The following is a 14,949-nucleotide window of genomic DNA, read 5'->3' as shown; positions in this document are numbered from 1 at the left end:
ATTCCATATGAATTTGGTGGTTTCTTTGTCAGGCCTTATATCATGCTATAGTTTTTCTCATTTTTTCCTGTTCTTAATATATTATGGGTAAGCATATATATGGGCTTCCCTGGTGGGTCAGTGGTAAAGAATCTGCCTGCAATGCAGAAGACCCAGGATCAGGAAGATACCCTGGAGGAGGGCCTGGCAACTCACTCAAGTATTCTTGCCTGGAGAATCCCATGGACAGAGGAGCCTGGCAGGCTGCAGTTCATAGGGTCACACAGAGTTGGACATGATTGAAGTGACTAAGCAGCAGCAGCAGCAGCAGCAGCAGCAGCAGCAAGAATATACATACATGTGCCTATTCATACCCACACACAGCCCACAGTGTGTGAAGCCCATGCTATATACAGATTATAAACTAAAAGCTTTGTACATGTCTATAACTGCTCAAATCTCACAAAAACTATCACTAATGATGGGAATCCAGTGCAGAAACTGAGATAAGTAAAATAAAGTAAGTTAAACAATATCACCCAGCTGGAATGTATCAGAAGAAAAATTTAAACTCAAGATTATCTTTGTCCAAATCCACACTATTAACTTTTAACTTCTTATAGAAATCTAAGACTTTTAGAATTTCTCCTCCACACAATATGAGCTGCTGCTGCTGCTGCTAAGTCACTTCAGTGGTGTCCAACTCTGTGCGACCCCAGAGACAGCAGCCCACCAGGCTCCCCTGTCCCTGGGATTCTCCAGGCAAGAACACTGGAGTGCGTTGCCATTTCCTTCTCCAGTTCATGAAAGTGAAAAGTGAAAGTGAAGTCACTCAGTCGTGTCCGACTCCTAACAACCCCATGGACCACAGCCTACCAGGCTCCTCCAATCATGGGATTTGCCAGGCAATAGTACTGGAGTGGGTTGCCATTGCCTTCTCCGACAATATGAGCAACTCCTAAGTTATAATTTATATTATGCATGGCATCTTTCACCAAAAAGTAAATTGATGTGTGTTGGCAAAGGAAAATAGTGTTATCTGATTTCTGATAGCTGCTTTCCTATGTATTGTAAGGAGTAAGAATTAAAATGTTAAAAATATAGGTTAGTTGCTAGAAAATTTTTATATATAAAAATGAGGTACCATCAATAAATACATATTTATGTTTAATACAGACACCAATCAATGATCTTGTACTTCCTTGCCACTTCTCACCAAAAAGTATTTTTTATGTGCTAGTATTGATGATGATCTTGTTTGTAGAGAAACAATTCCTTTTGAAGTTGGCTTAATAGGCAACACAAATAGATAAAGAAAGAAACAGAAGAATTCTGAGAGTCATATGTATACTTTGACGGTCAAGTTGAATAATGGATATTAACACAAACTGTGTTATAACATGAGTGAATTATGACAAATTCAAAAGCTTCAAATACATATAGCCACACATTCAGAGAAAAAGAGATGCCTAGCTATGTAAAAATAAATTCATAGGTGATATAACATTACAATATTTTGTGTATGCCAATGTCTTCATGTTTCCACATCTATTCTCTTCACCTTTGCATGAAATCATCTTCCTCTCATATTTGCCTGATTAACTCCTGCCTATCCTTCAACAAACAGTTCAACAGCTCAGTGTTCACCTTTTTCAAGAATATTTTCAAAATCCTCAATTTCCTCTCCCATGAGTTTGGAGTGGAGGCTATGTTTGCAGCCATCATGAAATTACTAATTGGGACAGTCTCCCAATACAGACCATCTATGCATTAAATATTGTCTACTATACCCTGATAAATATTAGAGTGAATTATCTCTGTGATTTTCATCTGTGTGGTTATAAGTTTCCAGAAGATGGGGACTTTCTATTTTACTAGGAACAGTGCACAAAATGGGTATTCTTGTTTGCTCAAGATAGGAAACAAATAATGCTTGCAGACTTGAATTTCAAAATATTTCCTATATATCTCATATAATACAATGGTTGATTATACATACACAGATATGAAAAACAAACAAACAAAACATGTCCATCTCCCTATACAAATTTAAACCATTTCCAAACAAGTTTCGGTCAAAATAGAAACCTGACTTAATGGAGAGAAGTTTGTCCTTCTACTTATTAGTGTTACTCCTAATTAAGTTCTGTTCTACATTTTTTAAGACAGCAATTTTCAAATTTTTGTTTGTCTAATGAGATCCCTCAAATGTGGAAAAGTATTTTTTGTATATTTTGTGAAAGTAAATAACCTATCCAAACCAGCAGTTAACCAATGGAAGGAACAGAAGTATGACCAGAGTTTTGCAGCATCTCATCACTTGGCAAAATAACTTGAGAGTTCCATACATCGTTCGCCATATGTATTGTTTGCTCTCTTTTGGTTAAATGAAATACTTATAGTGACCATAGTGTCAGTCGCTCAGTTGTGTCCAACTCTGTGACTACATGGACTGTAGCCCGCCAGGCCCCTCTATCCATGGAATTTTATAGGCAAGAATACTGGAGTGGGTTGTCATGCCCTTCTCTAGGAGATCTTCCAGACCCAGGGATTGAACCCAGGTCTCCAACATTGCGTGCAGATTCTTTACTGTTTTGAGCCACCTGGGAAGCCCATAAATGAAACACAGACCCCAAATAAAACTTCAAATGTCTTTTCCTTTTGCTCTGCCTTTTTTTTTGGGGGGGGGGGGGTCCCTCTTTTGAATCATTATGATGCTAAATGATAGTTTGTGGAAAATCAACTCTCCCTGGACAGTAAAGAACTTAAACTTTGGGTTATTGTCCTGTGGTGGTAGGTACCATCTCTATTTTTCTGTGTGTGGGTGTTTTTGTGTGTGCATGTTATTACTTTCGTTGTGGATTCCTTGGACCTAAACTGTGAGGACTCTCATTAGATGTGTACACTGTGTATCTCGAATGAAATTCTCCTTTGACATGGCAGCTATTCCTTATCCTCATAGAACATTCTCAAATCTTCCTTCTAGTTAAATATAGTACTTACACATTTAATATCTTTCAATTAAAAATAAAGGGCAGAAATATATTCTTACAAACAGAGTGCCTACCATCTGATGTCTAACATTCTAGAAGAAAGCAGAGAATGCCAAATCTGAGGGCTTCGTTTTTTCCTACACTATTTTCCTTGCAGCTGAGAAGTTTAGAGAATTCATGAATTATCCATGAATGACATAAATGGGTATTTGAGATCATCTAAATCTAGTTTTTCCCTAATAATTGTAGCTTCATATCCCTTTTACTGTAGTATATTCTAGGTATAAATATCATATGGATTTAAAAATATTATTATTGCATGAAACAGAAATAATTGGAAAAGTTGTTTGAATTTGCCTTTTGTCATCTTTAAAATGGGAATAAAATGGTACCTGTCATGATATTATTAAGTTGATTCATTTTATTACATTTTAAAGCATATAAATCATGACTGTCACACAGTTAAAGTTGTATAAATAAATAATACTTGAGAAAAATATATTATAATTTTTCTACAAAGTTCACTTAAACAAAATTCTTAACATTTCTTGATGCAAAGGAAAATATACAATGTTTAATTACAAGTGCTACTTTGAATTTTTTTTTATTTTTTTAAGAGCATGTATTGTCAAGAAATGCATTTAAGTATAAATCACTATTTTGCAATGCAGATCCAAACTTATATTAAACTATACACTGAAATTTAATCCAACAGGCAAAAAGTGCTTTCAGTTGTTTTTAATTCTCTTTTTGATGTTTAGAGTTCTTTTTATAAACCATAAAAATAAACATATTCTGTTTGATTTTAGAAGCATTTGCTTAGAAATAACATATTATAGATTAATTGTATTCTCATTAAAAAATTAGACATAATTGTCTTTATATCTTCGCTACCAAGCACAGATTTTTGTAGTACTAGAATCGCCCTGAATTAGTAAATTTGTGTGATCAAATAGATGAGTCTAAGGTAACTGTAGAATATCTTGAAGCAAATTTGCACAATTATCAACTTTATGGTCATCTTCAGTGTTATGTATTTGTACTCCTGATATTTTCCATGTCTAATCACTGAACTCTAGCATATTTTAAAACAAAATGTAAAACTGAAGATTAAAAACAATTTATAGAATAAAACAAAAACATGACTCCAACTAATAAACTGTATTATAGCTCTATGGTACTGCTGCTGCTGCTGCTTAGTCACTTCAGTCGTGTCCAACTCTGTGAGACCCCATAGATGGCAGCCCACCAGGCTCCTGCATCTCTGGGATTCTCCAGGCAAAAACACTAGAGTGGGTTGCCATTTCCTTTTCCAATGCATGATAATGAAAAGTGAAAGTGAAGTCGCTCGGTTGTGTTCAATTCTTCGCGACCCCATGGACTGTAGCCTACCAGTCTCCTCTGTCTATGGGATTCTTCAGGCAAGAGTATTGGAATGGGTTGTCATAAGTAGACACATTTAGTAGATGGAATGAAATCGGTTCCCAAGGTATTGAATAAATGTATGAGTGAAATGAGTTGATACTCCCAGTTTAGTTGCCTACATCCAAGTATACCTGAAGTTCATGTTCTCTTATCAGAGGCATATTAATGCCAGGTTCCATTCTCATCTATGCCCATCTTTTGAGCACCTACCACAGTTTATGGTAGTGATCTATGGGTCTCCAAAGCAGACAGCACTGTTTAGTGTTCCAGTTTTCCTGTGGTTACCAGAAGACTCCACAGTGTTGTCGAAGACTAGAAGTTATGTATATAATGGTGGCTTATGCAATCTGATTGTAATATGATCTGAAATTTTGACACACTGCAATTTAAAATATTACTGTGTGGCTGAGTTTATAGATTTTAAACTGGTTATCACTTTTTTTTTTTTTTTTGGTCAATAAGTGCTTATATTTCACCCAAGATGCTATTGCAGGTAACCATCAAACTGCTGTTTTCAGATATACAAAATTGAATAAAAGCATTTTAGCACGCTGCATTACCATACATAGAAAACTGGTGAATATCTTCAGACACTAAGACTAGGAAATAAAATAAATTAACAACATTTGTTAATATGATTATGTATTACTCAGCAGTAACATGCTGCTTTTAATTGGTGAACCTCCTTCCCTCAGCCATTTTCTACCTGCTTACTCAGCACTAGCAAAATAATTCAGATAAAAGTTGGGAAGGGGAATTAAGGCAGGTGTGAGAGATCCTTTAGTTATCTGATTAATCAAAAGAAGGATTTAAGTAATTTTCTGCCTGACTAGAAACTAGAAAAGTGAAGAAATGAGCCAACCTCCATGTGCAGGCAATGACCTTGTTACCGGCTGAATTGTGTGCTCAAAAAATCTATATGGGCTTCCCAGGTAGCACTAGTGATAAAGAACCTGCCTGCTAATGCAAGAGACACATAAGACACGTGAATTTGATCTCTGGGTGGGGAAGACTCCCTGTAAGAAGGCATGGCAACCCAGTCCAGTGTTCTTGCCTGGAGAATCTCATGGACAGAGGAGCCTGGCAGGCTACAGTCGTAGGGTCCAGTACACGACTAAAGTGACTTAGGAGGAATGTGTGATCTTCCTTCACTAGAAAGAACATGTCAAATAAGTCTAATTCATATTGTGGGTTTTCCAGGTGGCTCACATGGTAAAGAACACACCAGCAATACAGGAGACCCCGGTTTGATTCCTGAATCATGAAAATCCCCTGGAGAAGGAAATGGCTACTCCTTCCAGTATTCTTTCCTGGAGAATTCCTCATAGTCCATGCAGTGAAAAAAAGTTGAACACAACGGAACAACTAACACTTTCACTTTCAAAATCTGTACATTGAAGCCCTAACTAAGGCGAATATATTTGAAGATGGGGCCTTGAGAGAGCTAACTAAGATTAAATGAGGTGATAAGAGTGGGTTCAGAATAAACAAGGGATTGATATCCTTGTCAGAAGAAGAAGTTAATTAGTTAGTTCAGTCGCTCAGTCGTGTCCGACTCTTTGCGACCCCGTGAATCCCAGTAGGCCAGGCCTCCCTGTCCATCACCATCTCCCGGAGTTCACTCAGACTCACGTCCATCGAGTCAGTGATGCCATCCAGCCACCTCATCCTCTGTCGTCCCCTTCTTCTCCTGCCCCCAATCCCTCCCAGAATCAAAGTCCTTTCCAATGAGTCAACTCTTCGCATGAGGTGGCCAAAGTATTGGAGTTTCAGCTTTAGCATCATTCCTTCCAAAGAAATCCCAGGGTTGATCTCTTTCAGAATGGACTGGTTGGATCTCCTTGCAGTCCAAAGGACTCTCAAGAGTCTTCTCCAACACCATAATTCAAACACATCAATTCTTCAGTGCTCAGACTTCTTCACAGTCCAACTCTCACATCCATACGTGACCACAGGAAAAACCATAGCCTTGACTGGACAGACCTTAGTCGGCAAAGTAATGTCTTTGCTTTTGAATATACTATCTAGGTTGGTCATAATTTTCTTCCAAGGAGTAAGCGTCTTTTAATTTCATGGCTGCAATCACCATCTGCAGTCAGTTTGGAGCCCCAGAAAATAAAGTCTGACACTGTTTTCACTGTTCCTCATCTATTTCGCATGAAGTGATGGGACCGGATGCCATGATCTTCATTTTCTAAATGTTGAGCTTTAAGCCAACTTTTTCACTCTCCTCTTTCACTTTCATCAACAGGCTTTTTAGTTCCTCTTCACTTTCTGCCTGCCATAAGGGTGGTGTCATCTGCATATCTGAGGTTATTGATATTTCTCCTGGCAATCTTGATTGCAGCTTGTGTTTCTTCCAGCCCAGCGTTTCTCATGATGTACTCTGCATATAAGTTAAATAAGCAGGGTGACAATATACAGCCTTGACATACTCCTTTTCCTATTTGGAACCAGTCTGTTGTTCCACGTCCAGTTCTAACTGTTGCTTCCTGGCCTGCATACAGATTTCTCAAGAGGCAGGTCAAGTCGTCTGGTATTCCCATCTCTTTCAGAATTGTCCACAGTTTACTGTGATCCACACAGTCAAAGGCTTTGGCATATTCAATGAAGCAGAAATAGATGTTTTTCTGGAACTCTCTTGCTTTTTCCATGATCCAGCGGATATTGGCAATTTGATCCCTGGTTCCTCTGCCTTTTCTAAAACCATCTTGAACAGCAGGAAGTTCACGGTTCGTGTATTGCTGAAGCCTGGCTTGGAGAATTTTGAGCATTACTTTACTATCGTGTGAGATGAGTGCAACTGTGCGGTAGTTTGAGCATTCTTTTGCATTGCCTTTCTTTGGGATTGGAATGAAAACTGACCTTTTCCAGTCCTGTGGCCACTGCTGAGTTTTCCAAATTTGTTGGCATATTGAGTGCAGCACTTTCACAGCACCATCTTTCAGGATTTGAAATAGCTCAACTGGAATTCCATCACCAAAACTAGCTTTGTTTGTAGTGATGCTTTCTAAGGCCCACTTGACTTCACATTCCAGGGTGTCTGGCTCTAGATGAGTGTTCACACCATCGTGATTATCTGAGTCATGAAGATCTTTTTTGTACAGTTCTTCTATGTATTCTTGCCACCTCTTCTTAAAATCTTCTGCTTCTGTTAGGTCAATACCATTTGTGTCCTTTATTGAGGCCCTGTTTGCATGAAATGTTCCCTTGGTATTTCTAATTTTCTTGAAGAGATCTCTAGTCTTTCCCTTTCTGTTGTTTTCCTCTATTTCTTTGCATTGATCACTGAGGAAGCCTTTCTTATCTCTTCCTGCTATTCTTTGGAAATCTGCATTCAGATGCTTATATCTTTCCTTTTCTCCTTTGCTTTTCACCTCTCTTCTTTTCACAGCTATTTGTAAGGCCTCCCCAGACAGCCATTTTGCTTTTTTGCATTTCTTTCCCATGGGGATGGTCTTGATCCCTGTCTCCTGTACAATGTCATGGACCTCATTCCATAGTTCATCAGGCACTCTATCTATCAGATCTAGGCCCTTAAATCTATTTCTCACTTCCACTATGTAGTCATAAGGGATTTGATTTAGGTCATACCTGAATGGTCTAGCGTTTTTCCCTACTTTCTTTAATTTAAGTCTGAATTTGGCAATAAGGAGTTCATGTTCTAAGCCACAGTCAGCTCCTGGTCTTGTTTTTGTTGACTGTATAGAGCTTCTCCATCTTTGGCTGCAAAGCATATAACAATCTGATTTTGGTGTTGACCATCTGGTGATGTCCATGTGTAGAGTATTCTCTTGTGTTTTTGGAAGAGGGTGTTTGCTATGACCAGTGCATTTTCTTGGCAAAACTCTATCTGTCTTTGCCCTGCTTCATTCTGTGTTCCAAGGCCAAAATTTGCCTGTTACTCCAGGTGTTCCTTGACTTCTTACTTTTGCATTCCAGTCCCCTATAATGGAAAGGACATCTCTTTTGGGTGTTAGTTCTAAAAGGTCTTGTAGGTCTTCATAGAACCGTTCAACTTCAGCTTCTTCAGCATTACTGGTTGGAGCATAGGCTTGGATTACTGTGATATTGAATGGTTTGCCTTGGAAACAAACAGAGATCATTCCGTCCTTTTTCAGATTGCATCCAAGTACTGCATTTCGGACTCTCCTGTTGACCATGATGGCTACTCCATTTCTTCTGAGGGATTCCTGCCCTCACTAGTTGATATAATGGTCATCTGAGTTAAATTCACCTGTTCCAGTCCATTTTAGTTCACTGACTCCTAGAATGTCCATATTCACTCTTGCCATCTCTTGTTTGACCACTTCCAATTTGCCTTGATTCATGGACTTGACATTCCAGGTTCTAATGCAATATTGCTGTTTACAGCATCGGACCTTGCTTCTATCACGAGTCACATCCACAGCTGGGTATTGATTTTGCTTTGGCTCCATCCCTTCATTCTTTCTGGAGGTATTTCTCCACTGGTCTCCAGTAGCATATTGGGCACCTACTGACCTGGGGAGTTCCTCTTTCAGTATTCTATCATTTTGCCTTTTCACACTGTTCATGGGGTTCTCAAAGCAAGAATACTGAAGTGGTTTGCCATTCCCTTCTCCAGTAGACCACATTCTGTCAGACCTCTCCACCATGACCCGCCTGTCTTGGGTGGCCCCATGGGCAAGGCTTAGTTTCATTGAGTTAGATAAGGCTGTGGTCCTAGTGTGATTAGATTGACTAGTTTTCTGTGAGTATGGTTTCAGTGTGTCTGCCCTCTGATGCCCTCTTGCAACACCTACCATCTTACTTGGGTTTCTCTTACCTTGGACATGGGGTATCTCTTACGGCTGCTCTAGAAAAGCACAGCCACTGCTCCTTACCTTGGACGAGAGGTATCTCCTCACCGCTGCCCTTCCTGACCTTCAAAGTGGGATAGCTCCTCTAGGCCCTCCTGTGCCCACGCAGTCACAGCTCCTTGGATATGGGGTGGCTCTTCCCGGCCACTGCCCCTGGCCTCGGGCACAGGGTGGCTCCTCTCTACCATTCCTGCGCCATCTCAGCCTGGCACTCTCGGCCGCTGCCCCTGACCTCGGACGTGGGATAACTCCTCCAAAATAGACTTCCTAGTTGTTAATTCCATTGATTCAATTAGATTACAGTCTAGTGTTTTGTTTGTTGGAAGAGTCTCAACAGTTGCCAGAAGCCAGAAGATTAAGATTACACTTGGGAGATCAACTCTTTACCAGGACATCTGTAAATTTAAAATTTTTTTTTTTCCTCCATTTGTTCAGTCAATCTATTCCTATAATTGGAAAATAAATTCTCTTGCTTGTAGAGTTAGAGCTATCTTGATTCAATTCTGGGTCCATACCATCTTTATGTTTTAAAGTTAATGTGAATTAAGTTTCAGACTGTATCTGCCAAGACTAACACACCACGTCACACTTCTGATCAGTGAAGACCTTATAGGAACCTAAAGCCCTACCTATCACCTGTCTCCTACCATATGGAAAGTAGCATTTTCTCCAGTTGTCAAGAATCTAGAGACAATGGTTTTTGAGAGGTTACAGTTGTCCCATCTCACAGTCTCAAAAAATTCAGACAAGTTAAAGCTAGAAGATGGTAGAGAATTCTATTGCAAGCTGGCAAAGAAACTACAAAAAGAATGGAATGCCTTTATTAATCTTACTTTTAGTGTGCTCAAAAGTAGCTACAGGAGGCATTTCTGTTGTTGTTAGGAGAGTGGCAAGTGAAGGCAGTAGTCAGTAGGAGTTAGTGAAGAGGCAGAGCCTGTGATGAAGAATCAAATATTGATTTTGACACAGAGGAGTAGGTATTTTGGAATCAGTAACTGTGGCTGCCTCAGGGAGTCGTGTGGAAGAAGCCCACTGGGAGTTCGGAAAATGCCAGGACCCAGCCACAAGTAAACCAAATCCAAACAACTGGGTAAATATCACCCAAGAATGTTTTCAGTTTCAGCTGTCACATAGTCAGCAGTGTCAATGGCAGAGTTACCAGAGGAAAACAGAAAGGAATAAGAAACTATGACAGTAGGACAAATCAGCATTTTTGTGTCCAATTAGTGGTAATAACTAAAGAAGAGAAATTTTGGGAAGATATTCTATCAAACTGATAAAAGAAATAATACAATGGATGGACCTTGATATTATCACTAAGTAAGTCAGAAAGAGAAAACACAAATACCACTTATATATGGAATTTAAAATATGACACAAATGAACTTGCCTATGAAACAGAAACAATCTCACAGACAAAGAGAAGACTTGTGGTTGACAAAGGAAAGGAGTAGGCGGTGGGGGCAAGGATTAGGGGTTTGAGGCTAGCAGATCCAAACTATTATATATAGAATGAACAAATAACAATATGAAAAGGAATGTATGTATGAATCACTATTTTGCACAAAAATTAACACAGCATTGTAAAGCAACTATTATTCAATAAAATTTAAAAAGATAATTATGCCAAACTGAAAACTCACAAAATCAAAATACAAAACTATCATGAAAAACACCTGTGTAACTGAAATAATAGGTGATTATACTCCAGTTCTCTTGCCTGGGAAATCCCATGGACGGAGGAGCCTGGTAGGTTACAGTCCATGGGGTTGCTAAGAGTCGGACACGACTGAGTGACTTCACTTTCATTTTTCACTTTCATGCATTGGAGAAGGAAATGGCAACCCACTGCAGTGTTCTTGCCCAGAAAATCCCAGGGACAGAGGAGCCTGGTGGGCTTCCGTCTATGGGGTCGCACAGAGTCGGACACAACTGATGCAACTTAGTAGCAGCAGCAGGAGCATATCCTAAGTATTGTAATCAAAATGAAAGCAAATATTATGAGTTCTTTCACACCTTTAATCATGAGATGTTAATGAATTAATCTACACGAATCTTTTACCCAAGAGACCCACTGTCTTTCATGACCTCTACAGAGTGCACAAACTCAGAATTGTGGTCAGACGTGGACATCTATTTTTATTTAAGTGCACCATCCTCAGCCTCCAAATGTGAATAAAATATGTACTCTATACATTCCTTACTGTTTAAGTATGATGTGTCTTTTTTCTCACAATCTATAAAAAGAATTGTGACTAATTACATCCTGCAGTTTCTAGGAGTATTCTACGTATTACTTCTAGATGTATTACAGATATTTTACATAAGCTAAATATAGTAAGTATCCTACAAACAAACACGTTCCATTGCAAGAGCACATTCATAACTCTAATTTGTTTGTAAGTCCAACAGTGTTATCCTAGGTATCCAACTACCCTAATGGGCTATATAGTACTGTACTATAATAAATTTATAGTACTTTTCACACAGATAATATATAAAAGAAAAACAGAAGAAAAATTAATCTCATGGTAAAATACTTTGAAAATTATAACAGTACTATAGAATAGCCAGCACACAGGGGCTGGCATCAAGTGAACAGGCAAGATGAGTTACCAACTGGAAGAGGGAGGTGGGAGATGGTAGAGCTGAAGGACTATAAGAAACAGGAGATGGAGGGTAAGCTGCATTCCATTCACTCCTGATTTGAAAACACAGGTTCTGTCCGGTTCCTTGCTGGATTCAATTCTATCTATTCTCTTGAAAGAATGATCAAATAATATCTGGATTGTGGGTCTTTTTTCTCATCATAGGTGACATGGTAGCAAGTAGCAATGGATTGCATTCTAAATGGCTGTTGCAAGTTTCATGTACCATTCTACATTCAGGTTCTATGTCTCAAGAACTAACAGTACCTCCTCAAATAAAGAAAATCTTGCCATTTCCTGCATGGTGAATCTCTTTGGTTCATCAGTTACTTCTTCTTCTTCTTCCCTCTCTTTGTCTTTTCTCTTGTAACGTACACAAAAGCACAACCACTTGCAAAGGATGCACGTACTTGATAATATAAGCCAAGCACATGAAAGGACACTTGAACACATATTAGCATCTTTGTAAGTTTGCAACTTGAAAGTTCATATGTAGGGGACTAACTGTGAATGGTTTCCAATAAGACAATATTTAGGAGCTCAGTTATCCAGGGCTTTAATGACCCTTTGTGTGTGCTGACTTCAGTACTCTATATATCACAATCTCATCTTCAAAGACTTGCTCTAGTCCTCAGCCTTTTATAGAGAATTTTGTAGCTATTAAGTCATGTAAATATGTTTTATTTTTCTTGCAAAATCTCACTGCCGTTAGAATAAATTCTTCCATCAAAAATTTGCTTTCTCACTTCAGAATGGACATATGAGTAGCTCAGCAACCCACCTCGCAGTGAAGTGAAAGTGAAAGTGTTAGTCACTCAGTCATGTCCGACTCTCTATGATCCAATGTGCTATAGCCTGCCAGGCTTCTCTGTCCATGGGGATTCTTCAGGCAAGAATACTGCAATGGGTTACGAATCCCTTCCCCAGGGGATCTTCCCAACTCAAGGATTGAACCCAGGTCTCCTGCATTGCAGACGGATTCTTTACCCATCTGAGTTACCCCCTCCCTGCTTCTCCCAGTGAAACAACCATTTCCTAAGAGTACATAGAAAATGAAGAAATGTTTAATCAAGAAAATCTACTAAATATGTGCAAGAATAGTAAAAATTTGTTTGGGAGAGAGAGGTAATTTAAGCCATGATCTACTCTACCCACCCCCATACCCAACTCAGTGTGAAGGAAATTCTACTCTAGATGACTTTGACTATGACCAACGACACCCTGTTCTCCCAGCACCTAGTTTAGAGCCACGTTTTGTCTCCAGGAGGCATAGGCAGCCAGAATCTCTCATCTTTCTCCTCAGCAGTATATTGCATCTATTCTAGGTAGGTGGGACTGATCTCAGAAGAAATAGCAGTAAGTGGTGGCTTGAAGCAAGATCTTATTTCCCTGCCCAGGAATTGAATTGGGAGAAGGCAATGGCAACCCACTCCAGTACTCTTGCCTGGAAAACCCATGGACGGAGGAGCCTGGTAGGCTGCAGTCCATGGGGGTCACGAAAAGTCAGACACGACTGAGCGACTTCATTTTCGCTTTTCACTTTCATGCATTGGAGAAGGAATTGGCAACCCACTCCAGTGTTCTTGCCTGGAGAATCCTAGGGAGGCGGTAGCCTGGTGGGCTGCCATCTCTGGGGTCTCACAGAGTCGGACACGACTGAAGAGACTTAGCAGCAGCAGCCTGGATAAAAACCAGCAACCCCAGTCGCTAGTTCATCAGGGGCTAGAAGCTAGAATGAAAATTTCCTGGCTATTTGTCCTAGTGAAAAATGCATTTCTCAAGGAGGAAAAAAACAAAAACAGAGGCAAAGTTTATTATTAGAGATGAAGCACAAGTGGGAAAGCACACACAGAAGCAAGGCAGAGAGACACACCTGGAGAGAAAGGGTGTAAGCATCCCCCCTAATGAAGAGAATCACAGAAAAGAGATGGTTAAGTCATTTATATAGGGCAGTTCTTCTGGGTCTTTGTTGCCGTTGACCAGTTATCTGGTTTCTTTTTCCACACTTGCCTTGCCCTACGATCTTCCCTAACATGCATGCACAACATTTTTCCAAGATGAAGTCCAGCTCAGAGGCCTATTGGGAGGGGTCTTGGTATCACCTATTATGGGGTGGTGCCCCTTCTTTCTTCACCTCTAAGGAGCCTAGGATGGGAAATATGTGACCAAACAGAGTTTAGCATCTCTCTGTCCCTGCTATTACTGTTATCTTAAAGTGTCCAGTTATTTATCCTGTCCCTGTTGTTATTTCTATCTCAAAGTACAGACAGGAGGCTGGTCATAAATATCTAGCCTGAAGACCGCTTGCCTCCTGCCTCAGGAAATGCAAACAGCAGACTAGTTGAAAATGCCTTACCTGGAGCCCATCTATCTCCTGCCTCAGAACCAAGAGAATCCAAATTTCCTCACCCACTAAACCTCCATTCATGGGGCAAAAGCTATAACCCAGTTGTAGCCATTTGAGAATACTTGGAATTTATTGTTTACCCCAGCTTGCTTGTATAATACATTAGTAGTTTCATTATGAAAGGATAAACCAAGAAGATCAGGGACTCTCATCACCATGAAATACTCCACCTGTAGAGTAGCAGGTTCATCGGGGAGAAGCAGACCCTTGTTCCAGAGCTTCAGGCCCAATGCAATGACATAGGTATTCTGCCCAAGGACAAGGCGTACTGGAAGAACAGAGATTTCTGTAGCTCTTCCTAAGGAGGTAGACTTGATTTGGAACATTGCTTGCAAAGTTTATGCTTAAGGAATATTTTGGTGGTAAGCAGAGAAGAAAATGTTAGTAGCTCTGAAATAGTGCTGGCAATAAGCGAGATGTAGTAAAACTGGCTCAAAATTATGCAAAGAGAAGTAGGAAAAGAAACAGCTAAGAAGTCCCCTCCTGAGACTGAGGAAGTCTCAGAGACAGCAGCACTCTATTCATGCAAAATTGCCACTTCAATTGGATTAGATTCTGGAACAATTTATATCCCCAGGGTGTTTTCAAAAACAATAGTACAGTCAGTTAGCAATTTGTGGAGGGTAACAGCTGGGTTTCCATACCAAAAGAGGCAG

General features: G+C 39.7%; 1 pseudogene; it reads right to left on the bottom strand.

Annotated features, from left to right (window-relative positions):
* LOC128060826 (immunoglobulin superfamily DCC subclass member 3-like) overlaps positions 1 to 14,619 on the bottom strand; it is a 94,124-nt pseudogene extending 79,505 nt beyond the window's left edge.
* Between the last annotated feature and the right edge of the window lie 330 nt (positions 14,620 to 14,949).

Source organism: Budorcas taxicolor, chromosome 2 (genome assembly GCF_023091745.1).
Source record: "Budorcas taxicolor isolate Tak-1 chromosome 2, Takin1.1, whole genome shotgun sequence".
NCBI lineage: Eukaryota > Metazoa > Chordata > Mammalia > Artiodactyla > Bovidae > Budorcas > Budorcas taxicolor.
This window is presented reverse-complemented; position numbering and strand designations above follow the sequence as displayed.